The sequence below is a fragment of the Ostrea edulis genome, chromosome 7 (assembly GCF_947568905.1).
Source record: "Ostrea edulis chromosome 7, xbOstEdul1.1, whole genome shotgun sequence".
In the NCBI taxonomy this organism is placed as follows: Eukaryota; Metazoa; Mollusca; class Bivalvia; order Ostreida; family Ostreidae; genus Ostrea; species Ostrea edulis.
This window is the reverse complement of record NC_079170.1, coordinates 58,932,555-58,951,091: the sequence shown is the minus strand read 5'-3', so window position 1 is coordinate 58,951,091 and position 18,537 is coordinate 58,932,555. Positions and strand designations below refer to the sequence as shown.

Below are 18,537 nucleotides of genomic sequence, written 5' to 3'. Positions count from 1 at the left end.
TCAAATCTCCTGCAGACTGCGAAACCTTAAAACAAGATCTGATACACCTTAAAGAATGGGAGCAGAAGTGGGGAATAAACTGTCACCTGGACAAGTATAGCATCCTGAGAGTACAGCGTAAGAAGGTTCCTCTTGTTTTCGACTACAGTTTGAAAGACCATATCTGAGCAGCATACAAGTACCTCGGTGTCATCATTTCTCAAGATCTCGCCTGGACAGTCCACAGCAGCAGCACGGTTAAGATACTGTAAACCTACTTTTATTTGCTACGACTTTATTTCGCTATTTACCTTTCATAAACTGGTTCATGGCGACTAATTTTCACGACCGACAGTATCTTAAATATACAAGAGACATTAAAGGATGCGATGATGAGGTTATCGCGATCGCACGTGAATAAAAGTTGGTTTGCAGTAAACTCTGTCCTTGGGTTCCTCCGATGGAATTTGCGTATCAACACGAACACGGAAAAGAGGCAGCCTACAAGATATTTGTGAGGCCCCATCTCGAGTATTGTTCAGTATGAAATTCACATACCACGAAGCACAGGCACAGAGTGGTAATGGTATAACGACAAGCGGAAAGTTTAAACTAGGAGATACCTGGTCATAAGCAGAGTTTTCAAGATGCTTGAGCACCTAAACTGGAGGACCTTCGAATCACACAGGACATGTCTTCTCTTACCATGCTTTACAAAGTGGTCAATGACTTGGTGGATATACCAGCTTCAAACTACCTGACTCCAGGCAGCTACAAAACCAGATCGTCCCACTCCTTCAAATTCAGGCAGCTCCAAAACCAGATCGTCTCACTCTATCAAATTTAGACTGTTTTGATCCTTTAAATTCAGTTTCTTTCCAGTAGCACCCCCCGGAGGTTATTACTTAGAATTCTCTACTGTTGCTGCGGCCCTTGACTTGGTATCTTTGAAGTTGGAACTATCTACTCTCTTATTCTTATTCATCACTAAACATCGTCACTATAAGTACCCCTTGTTTTACCCTTGAGAGCATTACTGGTTGAGGCCACGCCTCTTTGTCGCAATGGTTGGGAAAATTAGTTATTTTTATTGTTCTTATGATATGCACGGACCTTGTAGGCAATAAGCTTCAGGATCTTACAACTTGGTACATTTGATCACCTTGATGAGAGGAAGATGCTTATTGTTTTTCAATGTCAAAAGTCAGGGTCATAGCATCAGTTAATAGGAAAACTTTGTATGCAGAATACAGATCGAACTGTTGGATCTAGGGTTTTATAACTTGGTACATTTAATTCCCATGATGAGAAGATGGCTATTGTTTTTGAAAGTCAAGGTTGTATCTGTTATTAGGAAAACCTTGTAGGTGGGACACAGATCTAACCGTTGGGACTAGGACCATCAGACTTGATACACAAATGCACATTATACCAAGCGGATAATGCCTATTGTTTCTCAAGGTCAATGTCATAGTATCACTTAATAGGAAAGTCTTTTTTTCGTTTTCCAGATTTTTGTTTGTGTTATGAATACAGGTACACATGTATTGCCCTGAAATTTTGTCAGAACCTCTCGGTGAAATGCATAATCAGTTCACATTTTCTACTTGATTGGTGCACTCTGATTTACTTTTGGGCGAAAAGTAGGTCAAGTAGTTTTCTGGATTTTTTCTCGTCATGGATACAGATACTGCACTGAAGGTCTAACGGGTGTATGCTGTACCGTTTGTGGTATTCTTGTTTTATCATTTAATAACCTTTAAAGTGATGACTTGATAACGATGCTGATTGGTTGAAAAATTCGTTTGATTTCTCTGTCAAAATTTCGTTGGGAGTTCATCTTCATTAAGCAAGCGGGACTACTTTTCTCTGGAATGCGTCTTCCCCGTTCTAATTTTAGCGCTATTTATAGAACGGGATTTTCCACACAAGCATTATATATAACGACATGCATTCGTTTGATTTTTGTTTTTCATTGCAATCAAAATTAGAAAATTGAGCACAAAACACATTACGATCATCATGGGAGATATGAATGCTAAAGTAGGAAGAGATAACACTGGCTTTGAAGAAGTAATGGGAACATAAGGCATAGGCTCTATGAATGAGAATGGAGAACTGTTTGCAAGTTGTTGTGCTACATACAACCTTGTCATTGGGGGAACCATATTTCCACACAAGCATTGCCATCTTGCTACATGGGTCTCACCGGACATGAGAACAGAAAATCAAATAGATCATATATGCATCTCCAGGAAGTTCAGGAGAAGCCTGCAAGATGTAAGAGTTAAAAGAGGTGGAGACGCAGCGTCGGACCATCATTTACTTGTTACCAACATCAAATTGAAACTTAAGAAACATCAAAACACGAGACAAACTACAAAACGATATGATGTTAAAAAACTGAAAAACAACACAAACAGGAAGAATTCAAAATTGAAGTACGAAATCGGTTTAGCACTTTGCAAAACCTGGACCAAGATCAAATGTCAACTGAGGAGTATTGGAAAGAGGTGAAACAAGTTCTAACAACATCATGTGATGCAGTGGTTGGGATTCGAAACAGAAAACACCAAGGATGGATATCGCCTGACACACTCATAAAAATTGATCAGCGGAAACATCTGAAGAAAGTCTTAACAACAGCAAGACAAGAGCATCAAAGCAAAGAGCACAAAGGCAGATAAATAAGTAAAAAAAAAAAATAGCGCTAGGAGGGACAAGAGAGAATTTATCTCCAAAATGACATCAGAGACAGAGGAATCAGCCAGGCAGAACATCAAAGCCCTGTACGATAACATCAGGATGCTGACAAACAAGTTCAAAAAGAGCAGTAGACCAGTTAAGGACAAAGATGGGAACACCTTAAAAACAACGGAAGAGCAAATGAAGAGATGGGTTGAGCATTTCAAAGAAGTGTTGAACCAACAACCACCAACACTAGATGCAGATATACAACCTGCAATAGCTCTACTACCAATCAACTGTAACAGACCATCAAAAACAGAAATCAGCAAAGCCATTAACACCTTAAAGAACCACAAGTCTCCGGGTCCTGATAACATTCCTACAGAAGTATTAAAAGCTGATATCGAAACATCAACACAAATGCTTTACGACTTAATTAGTAAAATCTGGGAAGAAGATGTACCACAGGAATGGAAAGAAGGACACCTAGTAAAACTACCAAAGAATGGTGATCTCAGCATTAGTGATAACTACAGGGGAATAATGCTTCTGTCAGTACCGGGAAAGGTGTTATTTAGAATCATGTTGGAAAGAATGAAGAAAGCTGTTGACCAAATACTGCGAGACAATCAGGCAGGATTCCGTCAAAATAGATCGTGTGCGGATCAAATAGCCACACTGCGTATAATTATCGAGCAATCACTTGAATTTAACTCGGCATTATATATGGTGTTTGTAGACTTCCAGAAAGCCTTCGACAGCCTTGATAGAAATGTACTTTGGAAACTCATGAGACACTATGGAATACCTGAAAAGTTCATCACCATCATCAAAAACACATATACAGGTATGAAGAGCAGAATATTGAATGAAGGTCAGCTCACAGACCCCTTTGACTTCACGACAGGGGTACGTCAGGGATCCTTGCTGTCACCTTTCCTGTTCCTCCTAGCGGTAGACTGGATAATGAGACAAACTACTAACAACAAAAGAAATGGCATCCAGTGGACACTAATGTCACAACTTGACGACTTAGATATTGCTGATGACATTGCCCTTCTGTCTCATAACCACCAACAGATGGAAGACAAACTATCCCGGTTAGAAGAACGAGCAGCTGAGACTGGCCTTATCATCAGTACAAGAAAGACCAAAGTCCTATGGAAGAAGTCGACTCCTTCACATATCTTGGCAGTATCATGGACGGTCAGGGAGGCTCGGAACAAGACATCAAAAGCCGAATAGGAAAAGCAAGAACAGCCTTCAGAATGATGATATCTATCTGGAGAGCAGGCAATATTACTTTGAACACCAAAATCAGGTTATTCAACTCCAATGTCAAGACGATCCTATTGTACGGCTGCGAGACTTGGAAAACCACCAAACACCTCATTAACAAGCTACAAGTCTTTATCAACAAATGCCTTAGACAAATACTGAAGATTAGATGGCCTGAAAAGATAACCAACGTGGATCTATGGGAGAAGACCAAACAGCAGCCCATAGAGTCGGAGCTAAAAAGAAACGGACATGGAGCTGGATAGGCCACACTTTACGAAAGCCAGCTAACTCTATCACCAGACAAGCGTTACAGTGGAACCCTCAGGGAAAAAGGAAAGTAGGAAGGCCAAGAAACACCTGAAGACGAAATGTCCATGCAGAAATGGAGTCTGAGGGATATAGGTGGCAAGACCTGGCCAGACTGGCACAAAACAGAACCAGATGGAGGAGTGTTGTTGGTGGTATATGTACCACACCGGTACCACAGGCATAAGCAATAAAAAAAAAGCGCAACTAAAGATATGAATAAAATACAAATTAATTTAAAGAAACAACATACATAGGCGATGACGTGGCAGAATAGTCAACTTGATGACGTAGACCACTTACTGGTAGATGTAGACAGATTACACGAGTTCCCGGTATGAATCGGCTGATTTACGAGATCGATAACATGACAGAGCAAGTGGCGACTTCTGATCTGAACTGCGTTATATGGGGTTCAGTCAACGAGTGCGTTTTAGATGAAGAGGTGTTGAACTTTTTACTCGATATTGAAATGGAGCCGAGTTGCATTCCACTGTTCCAACGACACAACCAGTGTACAACGTCTCCTCCAACACAATGCAGCATAAATCCATTCACCACTTGTTATCGTCCTTTATATTTAATTCAGCTTTTAACCATTGCACCTTTAATTTGGCGTATAATCCATTTAAATCTGCACAATAACTGTTCCTGACCTGAATGCACAGCCATGCCGTTTTGTTGTTGTTTTCATTCTTACATTTATGTATCCCTACACGCCATTTTCAAAAACGTTAATTCAAGCTTTTTGATGGGAGAAACTATTTGTTTTTGTATCTTAAAAACATAATTAAATGATAAGAAATAAAACTTATAATTCTTTGTTTGATGCATGTATCAAACAAAGTATTGGACGGAAAACTTTTTCATCAATGCGTTACGCATTTTTTTTACCACCACCCCCCCCCCCCCCCCCCGGTCTACCCGTGGCGTGATAGTCAAGCCTAACTGCGTCGATGGACGCTACAGATACAGAGGCGTCAATGAGAAGCTAAGAGAGGATTGCATAACTCTTGCATATTTTCGTTACCTAGGTTATGTGGGGATAGGACCGTGATTTCGTGGCTACTGATTGTACATGTATGTAATTAAATGTCATTATCAAACTTGGCACAGTAGCATCAGAGAACAAGAAATGTTCAAAAGTTCGTCAGACAAACACCTGTATTTGACTTTGTTCACAAGTTCACGTCAGACAAACACCTGTATTAGACTTTATTCACGTCAGACAAACACCTGTATTAGACTTTATTCTCGTCAGACAAACACCTGTATTAGACTTTGTTCTCGTCAGACAAACACCTGTATTATACTTTGTTCACAAGTTCACGTCAGACAAACACCTGTATTAGACTTTGTTCTCGTCAGACAAACACCTGTATTAGACTTTGTTCTCGTCAGACAAACACCTGTATTAGACTTTGTTCTCGTCAGACAAACACCTGTATTAGACGTTGTTCTCGTCAGGCAAACACCTGTATTATACTTTGTTCTCATTAGACAAATACCTGTATTAAACTTTGTTCAGAAGTTCTCGTCAGACAAACACCTGTATTAGACTTTATTCTCGTCAGACAAACACCTGTATTAGACTTTGTTCTCGTCAGACAAACACCTGTATTATACTTTGTTCACATGTTCACGTCAGACAAACACCTGTATTAGATTTTGTTCTCGTCAGACAAACACCTGTATTAGACTTTGTTCTCATCAGACAAACACCTGTATTAGACGTTGTTCTCGTCAGGCAAACACCTGTATTATACTTTGTTCTCATCAGACAAATACCTGTATTAAACTTTGTTCAGAAGTTCTCGTCAGACAAACACCTGTATTAGACTTTGATCAGAAGTTCTCGTCAGACAAACACGTGTATTAGACTTTGTTCTCGTCAAACAAACACCTCTTTTAGATTTTGTTTTCGTCAGACAAACACCTGTATTAGACTTTGTTCACAAGTTCACGTCAGACAAACACCTGTATTAGATTTTGTTCACGTCAGACAAACACCTGTATTAGACTTTGTTCACGTCAGACAAACAACTGTATTAGACTTTGTTCACAAGTTCACGTCAGACAAACACCTGTATTAGACTTTGTTCGCAAGTTCACGTCAGACAAACACCTGTATTAGACTTTGTTTACGTCAGACAAACACCTGTATTTGACTTTGTGCGCGTCAGACTAACACCTGTATTATACTTTGTTCTCATCAGACAAACACCTGTAGTAGACTTTGTTCTCGTCAGACAAACACCTGTATTAGACTTTGTTCACAAGTTCACGTCAGACAAACACCTGTATTACACTTTGTTCTCGTCAAACAAACACCTGTTTAGACTTTGTTCTCGTCAGGCAAATACCTGTATTAGACTTTGTTCTCGTCAGGCAAACACCTGTATCAGACTTTGTTCTCGTCAGACAAACACCTGTATTAGACTTTGTTCTCGTCAAACAAACACCTCTTTTAGATTTTGTTCTCGTCAGGCAAACACCTGTATTATACTTTGTTATCGTCAGGCAAACACCTGTTTTAGACTCTGTTCTCGTCAGACAAACACCTGTATTAGACTTTGTTCTCGTCAGGCAAACACCTGTATTAGACTTTATTCTCGTCAGGCAAATACCTGTATTAGACTTTGTTCTCGTCAGGCAAACACCTGTATTAGACTTTGTTCTCGTCAGGCAAACACCTGTATTAGACTTTGTTCACAAGTTCACGTCAGACAAACACCTGTATTAGAATTTGTTTACGTCAGGCAAACACCTGTATTTGACTTTGTTCACAAGTTCATGTCAGACAAACACGTCAGGGATAGGACCGTGATTTCGTGGCTACTGATTGTTCATGTATGTAATTAAATGTCAATATCAAACTTGGCTCAGTAGTATCAGAGAACAAGAAATGTTCAAAAGTTCGTCAGACAAACACCTGTATTTGACTTTGTTCACAAGTTCACGTCAGACAAACACCTGTATTAGAATTTGTTTAGGTCAGGCAAACACCTGTATTTGAGTTTGTTCACAAGTTCACGTCAGACAAACACCTGTATTAGGCTTTGTTCACGTCAGACAAACACCTGTATTAGACTTTGTTCACGTCAGATAAACACCTGTATTAGACTTTGTTCACGTCAGACTAACACAGGTTAGCTAACAAAGGAGCACAATTCGTGCCCATGGGAATTCCAACAGACTGTTGGAAGACCTGATCACCAAAGACTACGAAGATATTGTCAATGAGGAAATCTAGCATATTTTTTATTTCAACTTCAGAGTACTTGTGCGTGGAATCAGAGTGGTGTTTAACAAAGTAAGTTTTTGAATGACTGATCACTAGATATGAATATTTCCGTTTTCCGTTTTTGTTGAAGAAGCAACTGTCTATGATTTCAAAAAGTATAGTCTTTAATTTATCGTGAGGAATGGTTGTGTATAGTGTTGAAAAGTCATAGGTTTTAATGCTATTGATTTTGGGAAAAATTCTGTGATTTCAAGTTTACTAAAAGTTCTTTAGAATTTTTTAGAATCCGCATTTGATTAACACCACTTCTGGCATATGTAGTCGCACAGTAAGTTTGAAGTTTCTCCTTCACAGCTGTTAACATTTTCGTGAGGAACAAAGATAGGGGCTTGGTAGAGCACTTACTGGATCCAGCAATATATCTTTGTTTGTAAGGGTTTTATGTAGTCTAGGAATCCAGTATAGGTACGGTAACTCATATTCATTCGACCCATTGACTGGAATATTAAATGTGTCTAAAACTGAAGCATGGTTTTGAAGAATTTCGTCTTTTGAAAGGGCAGTTGGAGTATAAGTATGATTACCAAAAGTGGAATTAATGCCAAGTTCGTTTAAAATACAGTTGCAATAATGAGCCTTACAAACAAAGACAATGTTGTTACTAGCTTTGTCAGCTGGAACCAAAACATATCCCTCATGTAACCTATCTAATTCTTTTATCACTTCTGGTTTACTAAACACAGAAGGATAGATGGTACGTACTTTTGTTTTCATGTGTCTAATGCGGGATTTTAATATCCCTCTTATGCTTTTAACCCATTCTGACAATGTATCAAGTTCTTGTTTTTCATATTTAGCCCATCGTCTGGCATAATCTTCGACAGAACTCATAATAGAGATGAAGTTCTGTCGCCAATTAAAAGGTTCATGTATGTATGTAATTAAATGTCAATATCAAACTTGGATCAGTAGTATCAGAAAACAAGAAATGTTCAAAAGTTCGTCAGACAAACACCTGTATTTGACTTTGTTCACAAGTTCTCGTCAGACAAACACCTGTATTAGACTTTGTTCACAAGTTCACGTCAGACAAACACCTGTATTAGACTTTGTTCACGTCAGACAAACACCTGTATTAGACTTTGTTCACGTCAGACTAACACCTGTATTAGACTTTGTTCACAAGTTCTCGTCAAACAAACACCTGTATTAGACTTTGTTCTCGTCAGGCAAATACCTGTATTAGACTTTGTTCTCGTCAGACAAACACCTGTATTAGACTTTGTTCACAAGTTCACGTCAGACAAACACCTGTATTAGATTTTGTTTACGTCAGACAAACACCTGTATTAGACTTTATTCACAAGTTCTCGTCAGACAAACACCTTTGTTCAACTTGGGGGAAAAGATTAAACATCTAAATCGAATTATTAAGAAAATTTTCATATAACCCTTTTCAAAGTATCAAATGAAGCATAACGTTTTGGACATTTAAACTGATCTTGGGAAAAGGTATGTAGATTGGAAGTCACGCATCATTCATGCAATCGGAACAGACCGTGTGTAGTAGTGCTGCATGTAGCTAGAAAATGGCGTCTATAACATACAGGATCATAGTATATGTGTGTCTGTATACAAGTTATCATAGTAACTGTAAGTATTCCGATGTAGTCATCAAGCTCATCATCTGTTTCCATAACTATATATCTATAATGTGATTTGGACAGGAACTTGTAGCTTGGAAAACCGCATCGTCACAAATATTTCAAACGGAAGTAAACACATCCCTTAGAGATTACCCTATAGCTGAATAAATTAAGGCATTGGACTTGTCATTTGTATGTAGTGGATTTTGATAGCTGTTACGCTGGTAATTTGTATCAGTGGATTAAGGCGTTAGACAGGTAATTTGTATATAGTGGATTAAGACATTAGACAGGTAATTTGTATATAGTGGATTAAGACATTAGACGGGTAATTTGTCTATAGTGGATTAAGGCGTTAGACGGGTAATTTGTATATAGTGGATTAAGGCGTTAGACAGGTAATTTGTATATAGTGGATTAAGGGTTAGACAGGTGAATTGTATATAGTGGATTAAGACATTAGACAGGTAATTTGTATATAATGGATTAGGGCGTTAGACAGGTAATTTGTATATAGTGGATTAAAACATCAGACAGGTAATTTGTATTAGTGGATTAAGACATTAGACAGGTAATTTGTATATAGTGGATTAAGGCGTTAGACAGGTAATTTGTGTATAGTTGATTAAGACATCAGACAGGTAATTTGTATATAGTGGATTAATAATTTGTATATAGTGGATTAAGGCGTTAGACAGGTAATTTGTATGTAGTGGATTAAGGCGTTAGACAGGTAATTTGTATATAATGGATTAGGGCGTTAGACGGGTAATTTGTATATAGTGGATTAAGGGTTAGACAGGTGAATTGTATATAGTGGATTAAGGCGTTAGACAGGTAATTTGTGTATAGTTGATTAAGACATCAGACAGGTAATTTGTATATAGTGGATTAATAATTTGTATATAGTGGATTAAGGCGTTAGACAGGTAATTTGTATGTAGTGGATTAAGGCGTTAGACAGGTAATTTGTATATAATGGATTAAGGCGTTAGACAGGTATTTTGTATATAATGGATTAAAACATCAGACAGGTAATTTGTATTAGTGGATTAAGACATTAGACAGGTAATTTGTATATAATGGGTTAAGACATTAGACAGGTAATTTGTACATAGTGGATTAAGGCGTTAGACAGGTAATTTGTATATAGTGGATTAAGGCGTTAGACTGGTAATTTGTATATAGTGGATTAAGACATTAGACAGGTAATTTGTATATAGTGGATTAAGACATTAGACAGGTAATTTGCATATAGTGGATTAAGACATTAGACAGGTAATTTGTATATAGTGGATTAAGGCGTTAGACTGGTAATTTGTATATAATGGATTAAGACATTAGACAGATAATTTGTATATAATGGATTAAGGTGTTAGACAGGTAATTTGAATATAGTGGATTAAAACATCAGACAGGTAATTTGTATTAGTGGATTAAGACATTAGACAGGTAATTTGTATATAGTGGATTAAGACATTAGACATGTAATTTGTATATAGTGGATTAAGACATTAGACATGTAATTTGTATATAGTGGATTAAGGCGTTAGACAGGTAATTTGTATATAGTGGATTAAGGCGTTAGACTGGTAATTTATATATAGTGGATTAAGACATTAGACGGGTAATTTGTCTATAGTGGATTAAGGCGTTAGACAGTTAATTTGTATATAGTGGATTAAGACATTAGACAGGTAATTTGTATATAATGGATTAAGGTGTTAGACAGGTAATTTGTATATAATGGATTAAGACATTAGACAGGTAATTTGTGTATAGTGGATTAAGGCGTTAGACGGGTAATTTGTATATAGTGGATTAAGGGTTAGACAGGTAAATTGTATATAGTGGATTAAGACATTAGACAGGTAATTTGTATATAATGTATTAGGGCGTTAGACAGGTAATTTGTATATAGTGGATTAAAACATCAGACAGGTAATTTGTGTAAGTGGATTAAGACATTAGACAGGTAATTTGTATATAATGGATTAGGGCGTTAGACAGGTAATTTGTATATTGTGGATTTAGATATTGGACAGGTAATTTGCATATAGTGGATTAAGACATTAGACAGGTAATTTGTATATAGTGGATTAAGGCGTTTGACAGGTAATTTGTATATAGTGGATTAAGACATTAGACAGGTAATCTATATATAGTGGATTAAGGCGTTAGACAGTTAATTTGTATATAGTGGATTAAGGCATTAGACGGGTAATTTGTATTAGTGGAGTAATATATTAGACAGGTAATTTGTATGTAGTGGATTAAGTAAGTTAGCTTTTGAGCAGAACTGCGCAGGATGCTGCAACTAAGTATTTACTGGTTTAATACTGATCCCATTGGTTCAAACATATTGCACATCTATTACTGAACTCTATCTAGTTGAATTTTTTTGTGTCAATTCAAATTTTGGAAGGATTTTACAAGGACTATATTTTGTGGTGGAACGATTGATTAATCAAATAGTTCTAAATCTGCGTGATATTACAGTTTCTGTTTCATCCAATATATCTTCTATTTTATACTCCTGTACGTGTATTTCAGTTTTATTATTTATGATACATGTACAAGAGGCCCACAGGCCTTATCGGTCACCTGAGTACTAGTGAACAGTATCACTACTCCCAAAGGCTATGAAATCTAGAGAGAGAAAAATCCTGTTCTGAATATCTAAGCTAAATTCTAATGTTCAGCAACAGTATATAACAAAATGTGTTCTTAAAACTTCAATGCCCTCAAAGGTGCATACATGTACACTGATGAAGATCTTTACATAATATAATAGGTGTATTAACATTAAAGATATGGCTAATCTGGACCCATCCTAGAATCAAAACCCTGGGTTGTGAAATTCACCATTTTTATGCCCCCGAGATCGAAGATCGGAGGACATATTGTTTTTGTCCTGTCTGTCATTCTGTAATTCTGTCTGAAACTTTAACCTTGCTAATAACTTTTGAACAGTAAGTGATAGAGCTTTGATATTTCACATGAGTATTCCTTGTGACAAGACCTTTCCGTGGATACCAATATTTTTTACCCTGTGACCTTGACCTTGGAGTTTGAATTACTTTTTGAAAACTTAACTTTGACCTTGCTAATAACTTTTTAACAGTAACTGATAGAGGTTTGATATTTCACAAGAGTATTTCTTGTGACAAGACCTTTCAATTGGTACTAAACCTTTTGACCTTGACATTTGACCTACTTTTAATTTATTTTTTTTACATTGGTCATAACTTCTAAATGGTGAATATTAGAGCTTTCATTGTACATAAGCATTTCTTTTGACAATATCTTTCTACTGGTACCAAGATATGTGACCTTGGCCATCTTTGGAATTGGCCATTATCGGGGGCATTTGTGTTTCACAAACACATCTTGTTTGTACATCTTTTTCTGCTATTCCTTGGTATGCATTTAGATTTTATTCAGTGTCAGCAAACTTAAATAAGGCCTTCAAATCATCAATATAATTTTGACACCATCCTGAAACCAAACCCAAATCATGCAATTTACAATTTTGATAAAAGACTACCTACTCCTAAATATCCATTTAGTTTCAATTTAGTATTAGGGGCCTCCATGGCCGAGTGGTTAGAGCAACGTGCTCAAAATCACACGATCTCCCATCTCTGTTCGGCGCGGGTTCGAATCCCGCTTGCGCCAGTAAGTGAGACAGTTTACTTTCAGAAGGTCGGTGGTCTCTTCCCAGGTATTTTGTATCTGGGTTCTCTCTTCCACCAATAAAAACTTGGCGCCACCAGATAACACAGCAAAACAATCAATCAATCAATAGCACCAAAGAAGATGTTAATTAAATCATGAAATCTATTTTACAATTTTAGTAAAGGCCTTCCTGCTCTACATCACTATGCATTTAGTTTTTAGGTCACCTGAGTAAACTCAGGTGACCTATAGCAATTGGTTGTCGTGCGTTAACAATTGAACATTTTTAACTTCTTCTTAATAACTACCTGTCCAATTCTTTTCAAATTTGGTATGAAGCATCATTGGGACAAAGGGGCATAAATTGTAAATTTCAGGACTCCAGCACCCCTGGGGCCTTAGGGACGGGGCAAAAACTGCCCAAAATTTATCAATTTTCAAAAATATTCTTCTCAAGAACCACACATGTAAGAAAAACTAAATGCATAGTAATGTAGAGCAGGGAGGCCTCTACCAAAATTGTAAATTTGATGATTCCTGGGGTAGGGGTTCTGACCCCAGGGCGGGGCCAAACTTTGTATTTAGTGTTTATGTGTAAAACACTTAAATAACATCTTTAGTGCTATTGATACTAAATTGAAAGTAAATAGATATTTAGAAAGAGCAGGTAGTCCTTTACCAAAATTGTAAATTTGATGATCCCAGGGGTAGGGGTTTTGGTATCAAGGTGGGGCCAAAATGGTCAGTTATTAAGTGTGTGAACAATAGACATTTTAAACTTCTTCTTGATAACTATCATTTCAATTCTTTTTATATTTGGTATGAAGCATCTTTGGAACGAGGGGGATATATATTGTAAATTTCATGATCTCAAGGGTAGGGGTTCTGACCCCAGGGCGGGTCCAAACTTGGTATATAGTGCTAAATGGATAGAGGAGGTAGTCTTTTACCAAAATTGTAATTTTGATTTTCTCCAGAGCAAGGGTTCTGACCCCAGGGTGTGGCCAAACTTAGTATATACAATGTACATGTAGTATGCATATGCAAGTTTGCTGATACTGAATAAAATCTAAATGCATACTTAAGAATAGCAGAAAAGGATGTACAAAAAATGCTGAATTTCAAAACCCAGGGTTATGACTTTAGGATGAATCCAAATTAGTCGTATCTTTTGATGTTTCAATGTTAATACACCTATTATTTAAAGCCTTTCATCAGTGTATGCACTTTTGAGGGCAGTGAAGTTTTAAGAACACATCTTGTTTATACTGTTGCTGAACATTAGAATTTAGCTTAGATATTCAGAACAGGATTTTTTTTCTAGATTCCATAGCCCATGGAAGTAGTGATGCTTTTTCACTAGTATTCAGGTGACCGATAAGGCCTGTGGGCCTCTTGTTCTTACACGTGTGCGGTTCTAGAGAAGAAGATTTTTGAAAATCGGTCAATTTTGGGCAGTTTTTGTCCCACCCCTAGGGTCCCAGGACTCCTGAAATTTACAATTTATGTCCACCTTGCCCCAAAGATGCTTCATACCATTTGAAAAGAATTGGAATAGTAGTTATCAAGAAGAAGTTTAAAATGTTCAATTGTTAACGCACGACGGACGACAACCAATTGCAATAACAAGTGTGAAGTAGTTGAGACTTGGAACTAGTTCGAATGTTGTAATTTATTAATTTGGTTGGTATATTTTTCCAAACAGAACACCGATTCTTTAAAAAGTTTGAATTGATTTACTCGAACATATACCTATAGGTCTCTACTTTTCTCAGATTGCTAGTGACCTTGGAGTTGGATTTTTAAGGAAACGCAATTTATCAAATATCTCTTGAACCATTTATATATATTTTGTGTATACAAATGTATATTCTTTACAGCAAGACCTTTCATGTTATACAATGGTGTATAATCTTGTGACATTGACCTTGGAGTTTGACTTACTTTTCTTAAAAACCTAACCTATTCAATATGCCCTGAACTATTTAAGGCAGATCTTTCATGTTTTGTATATGAATTTCATATGGCAAGATATTTCATTTCACGACCTGTGACCTTGACGGTTGATCTACTTTTAAGAAAACGTAACAATAACTTAACTCCGGAATCCTTTAAGGAAGGGCTTTCATGTTTTGTATATAGATTCTTTAGGGTAAGACCTTGTGACAAAATGATGTTTGATCTTGTGACTTTGGCCTACTTTTGGAAATGGCCTTACCTTGTCAATATCTCCTGAACAACTATTATTTAAGGCAGGACTAATATTTTTATATAGATTCTTTATCAAGACCTCATTATATCGTAGTGTTTGACCTTGAAGTTTGACTAACTTTTTAAAATCCCGACCTAATCAATATCTCCTGAAGTATTTAATGTATAGATTTCTTATGGCAAGATCTTTCATTTCATACCATGTTTATGATACTGTGGTCTTGGCCTTTTCCATAACAGCAAGGTCATGTAAGTTATATTGGTGTTGAATCATCCCCATCTTATGTGAATTCATTTTCAGTTATAACGTGACACTTTGGGGGCATAATATGGGTTTAAATTTTTCATGGGAATAAAGATTGAAAAAAAAATCTTTTAAATACTGTACCACAATGTTCAGCTGAACAACAGCAGGGCCAACGTGACTCAGGTGAGCTAATTGACCCATATGCCTCTTGCTTAAAGTTTTGCTAATAAGGGCATTGTTTTCAACATTTCATGACACAGTTATGTAAACATTTCATGGCCCTTTTAATACTCCAAAAACACTGTTATTCGGATGGAAATACACAAAGCTGATAACGCGAATGACCGTCATTACATTCAAGGTTGACAACAAAGCCTCATTAATGACGTTGAAAGCGTTTTAAAATACTTGATGGATGTTATTCTAAACGTTCACTGGCGGATGTGGAAAGTGACGCAAACCTATCTCCATTTTATTCCAGACATAAATCGGGGAAACAGCTGGTTAAGAAATGACACTCTGTTGCACATCCCGATTCCACGCGAGAAATGTGGTGTTCTCTTGCTGCAACATGATGTAATTCCCCTGACTCGTTACGAACGGGACCAAATGGCGCTAAATTATTTCATCTCGATAGCGTGCACATACCAGATTCCCATTGATTATCTGTATAGGGGTCCTTCCATATGCAGATATTGCACCCCAAACCCTAAATTTATCTACCCCACATTCTCGCCGCTGCCCAATACATGTACCTTTCCAAAAGACGGCGATACACTGAAACAACCGTCGTTGCTATGCAAGTGAAATCTGGAATTCTTTTGTGAAAAGAATATTCGCCCACTCCCGTATTCTGAATCGCAGTTGTATGTACATCGCTAGGCTATGGAAACGATGATATTGGACGTACCTTTTGCTCTTGTTTTGTGCTCGTGCAGATTGTGGCGATTACGTACAGTTCTTGGACTGATCATCAGATGGGTCGAAGACCTGGGAAACTACGAATTTTTAAACATGTTGTTTGAAAACGATTTTTGCAGGTGTTTTATCTATAGTTGTCCTGTTGGCGTGACATCACACGAGGACGACCTACGCGTGTTCGATCCCGAGTGATATCTCCATAATTCTTTAATTGTGCCTTAAGTGTCTTGCGACGACGATTCGGGCGTGAAGCATCCCAATGTCAGCTCGAAGACGTTTATCTTCGTTGAGTCATGGCATACTAAAACGGTGAATTTCCTTAAAACAAAAGTGATATACCTTTTGAATAGGTTCAGATCAAGCCCTTTTCTGTTCCGAAATAAAAACATTACTAAGAAAAATTATACACATCAACAATTCAATCCACTAACCGCAAAAAAGTCCATACAACTTATTGCTAATTTTTGTTATTGTAGCTTAATCGGAAAATAAAATGAAACGTATGCCGCAGAATAATAATATAGAATTGGTCATAAATCGCCTTCATGATATTAATTTTGTTTGTTTTGTCTGTATGTTTGTTTTGTCGTTACAATCGAGAATTTTTCACTCAAGTATATGTGAAGTATTTTCACTAGGTATATGTAAAGTGTTTTAACTAGGTTTATGTATTTTCACTAGGTATATGTAAAGTATTTCTACTAGACATATGTATAGTATTTTCACTAGGTATATGTAAAGTATTTTCACTAGGTATATGTAAATTATTTTCACTAGGTACATGTATATGTAAAGTGTCATAAATTTTGACCTAAGTATGGCTTTCAGGGCCAGTTAGGTTTATTTATCGTACCAACGCCTACCATGCGATGTTCACTTGATTTGCGCCTTTACAAATAGAAGATTTATATAACTTTTAAAAGAACCAAACATACTTTTCTCTACTAGTCTTCATCATGTGTTCGTTTAATTTATAGGCTATCTTTCTGAACACCAACATTTCTGTAAAACAACAAGCTATACGGATGAATGTGGAAACAACGGCTCGCTATGGAACTGCAGCGGACTAGGACTGGTCACACTTCCAGATGGAACCTCAGCTGTGCCGTATAACTTGGCTATAGATCTATCTCAGAACAATTTTCATGAGATATCTTATGAATCATTTCTAAATATATCTCTTCGACTTTCATCAAAAGTAAAAGCCATATACTTACGAAACAACAAACTACAATCCATAAAAAGTCGAGCCTTTGCACAATTCAAAAAGCTCTGCGTCCTTGACTTGAGCGGCTGTGGACTACAGAAGAGTTCCTTGGAGACGGGGGCCTTTGGTGGCCTTCCTAACGTGAAATTTCTCAGCATACACAGTAACAGCTTTCAACATGACGGATATCCTGATGTGGAGATTCCTCGTCTGTCAGCATTACAAAATCTTTCTATTGATGTCTTTTATAGATTTCATTTCAACGATCACTTTAAAAGTTTGAAACATCTTAGCAGTGTTAAATTCCATACAATAGGATCTCCATTTCACCTGACAAATATCACATTTCTTGGTCTAAAAGAGTCACCGATATATTATCTTGACATGTATTTTAAGCACTACGCATACTGCAATATTAGTGAAGATTTATTTTGTTCTTTCCCATTAATTAAGGGAATTTATCTTACCATTGGAGGGAGATGCAACTTCATTCCAGTTCTGCGGTCCCTGAAGTGCCTTCAGTACAAGACCTTGGATTATCTCACAATCCCTTCAAACATACAATCAGTTTTCGGAGAAAACATTATTCTTAACGCGTGGAATTGTGAGTATTTTTTCAATGTTTGCACAAAATCGGTTGATATTAGTGAAAATAGGATATCAGGTGTTATAGCTGATCCCTGGAAGACAAAATTTGGTCAGTGTGTGGAAATGCTGGATGTATCAAACAACAATATATTGCAGATTGATGCAGGAATCGGTTTTCATCTTCTAAATTTCTATCCAAAGTTACGAGTATTACGCGCAAGCTCTAACAACAGGAGAACATCAGTTACTTTCCCTGGTATATCCCTTTCATCTTTCAAAGATTCACATTTTACGACTAGAGTATCTCGTCAACTGCAAGTCATAGATTTCTCAAATAATTATATTCACCTTGTAAAATTCAATGCAAGTTTTAGTATTATTGGCAGTGCTTTAGAAGAATTCTACATCAGCAGCACAAACTTTCCCTGCAAATATATGGCTCCACTTCAAACTCCAAAGTTAAAAATCATTGACATTTCCATTAATAACTGCAATGAAATACATTCCCATATGTTCCGTTTTTCAACTAATCTTGCATCAG

The 18,537-nt window shown here is 36.9% G+C and overlaps 1 pseudogene; it reads left to right on the top strand.

Annotated features, from left to right (window-relative positions):
- LOC125654290 (putative helicase MOV-10) overlaps positions 1-18,057 on the top strand; it is a 95,831-nt pseudogene extending 77,774 nt beyond the window's left edge.
- Positions 18,058-18,537: the final 480 nt, after the last annotated feature.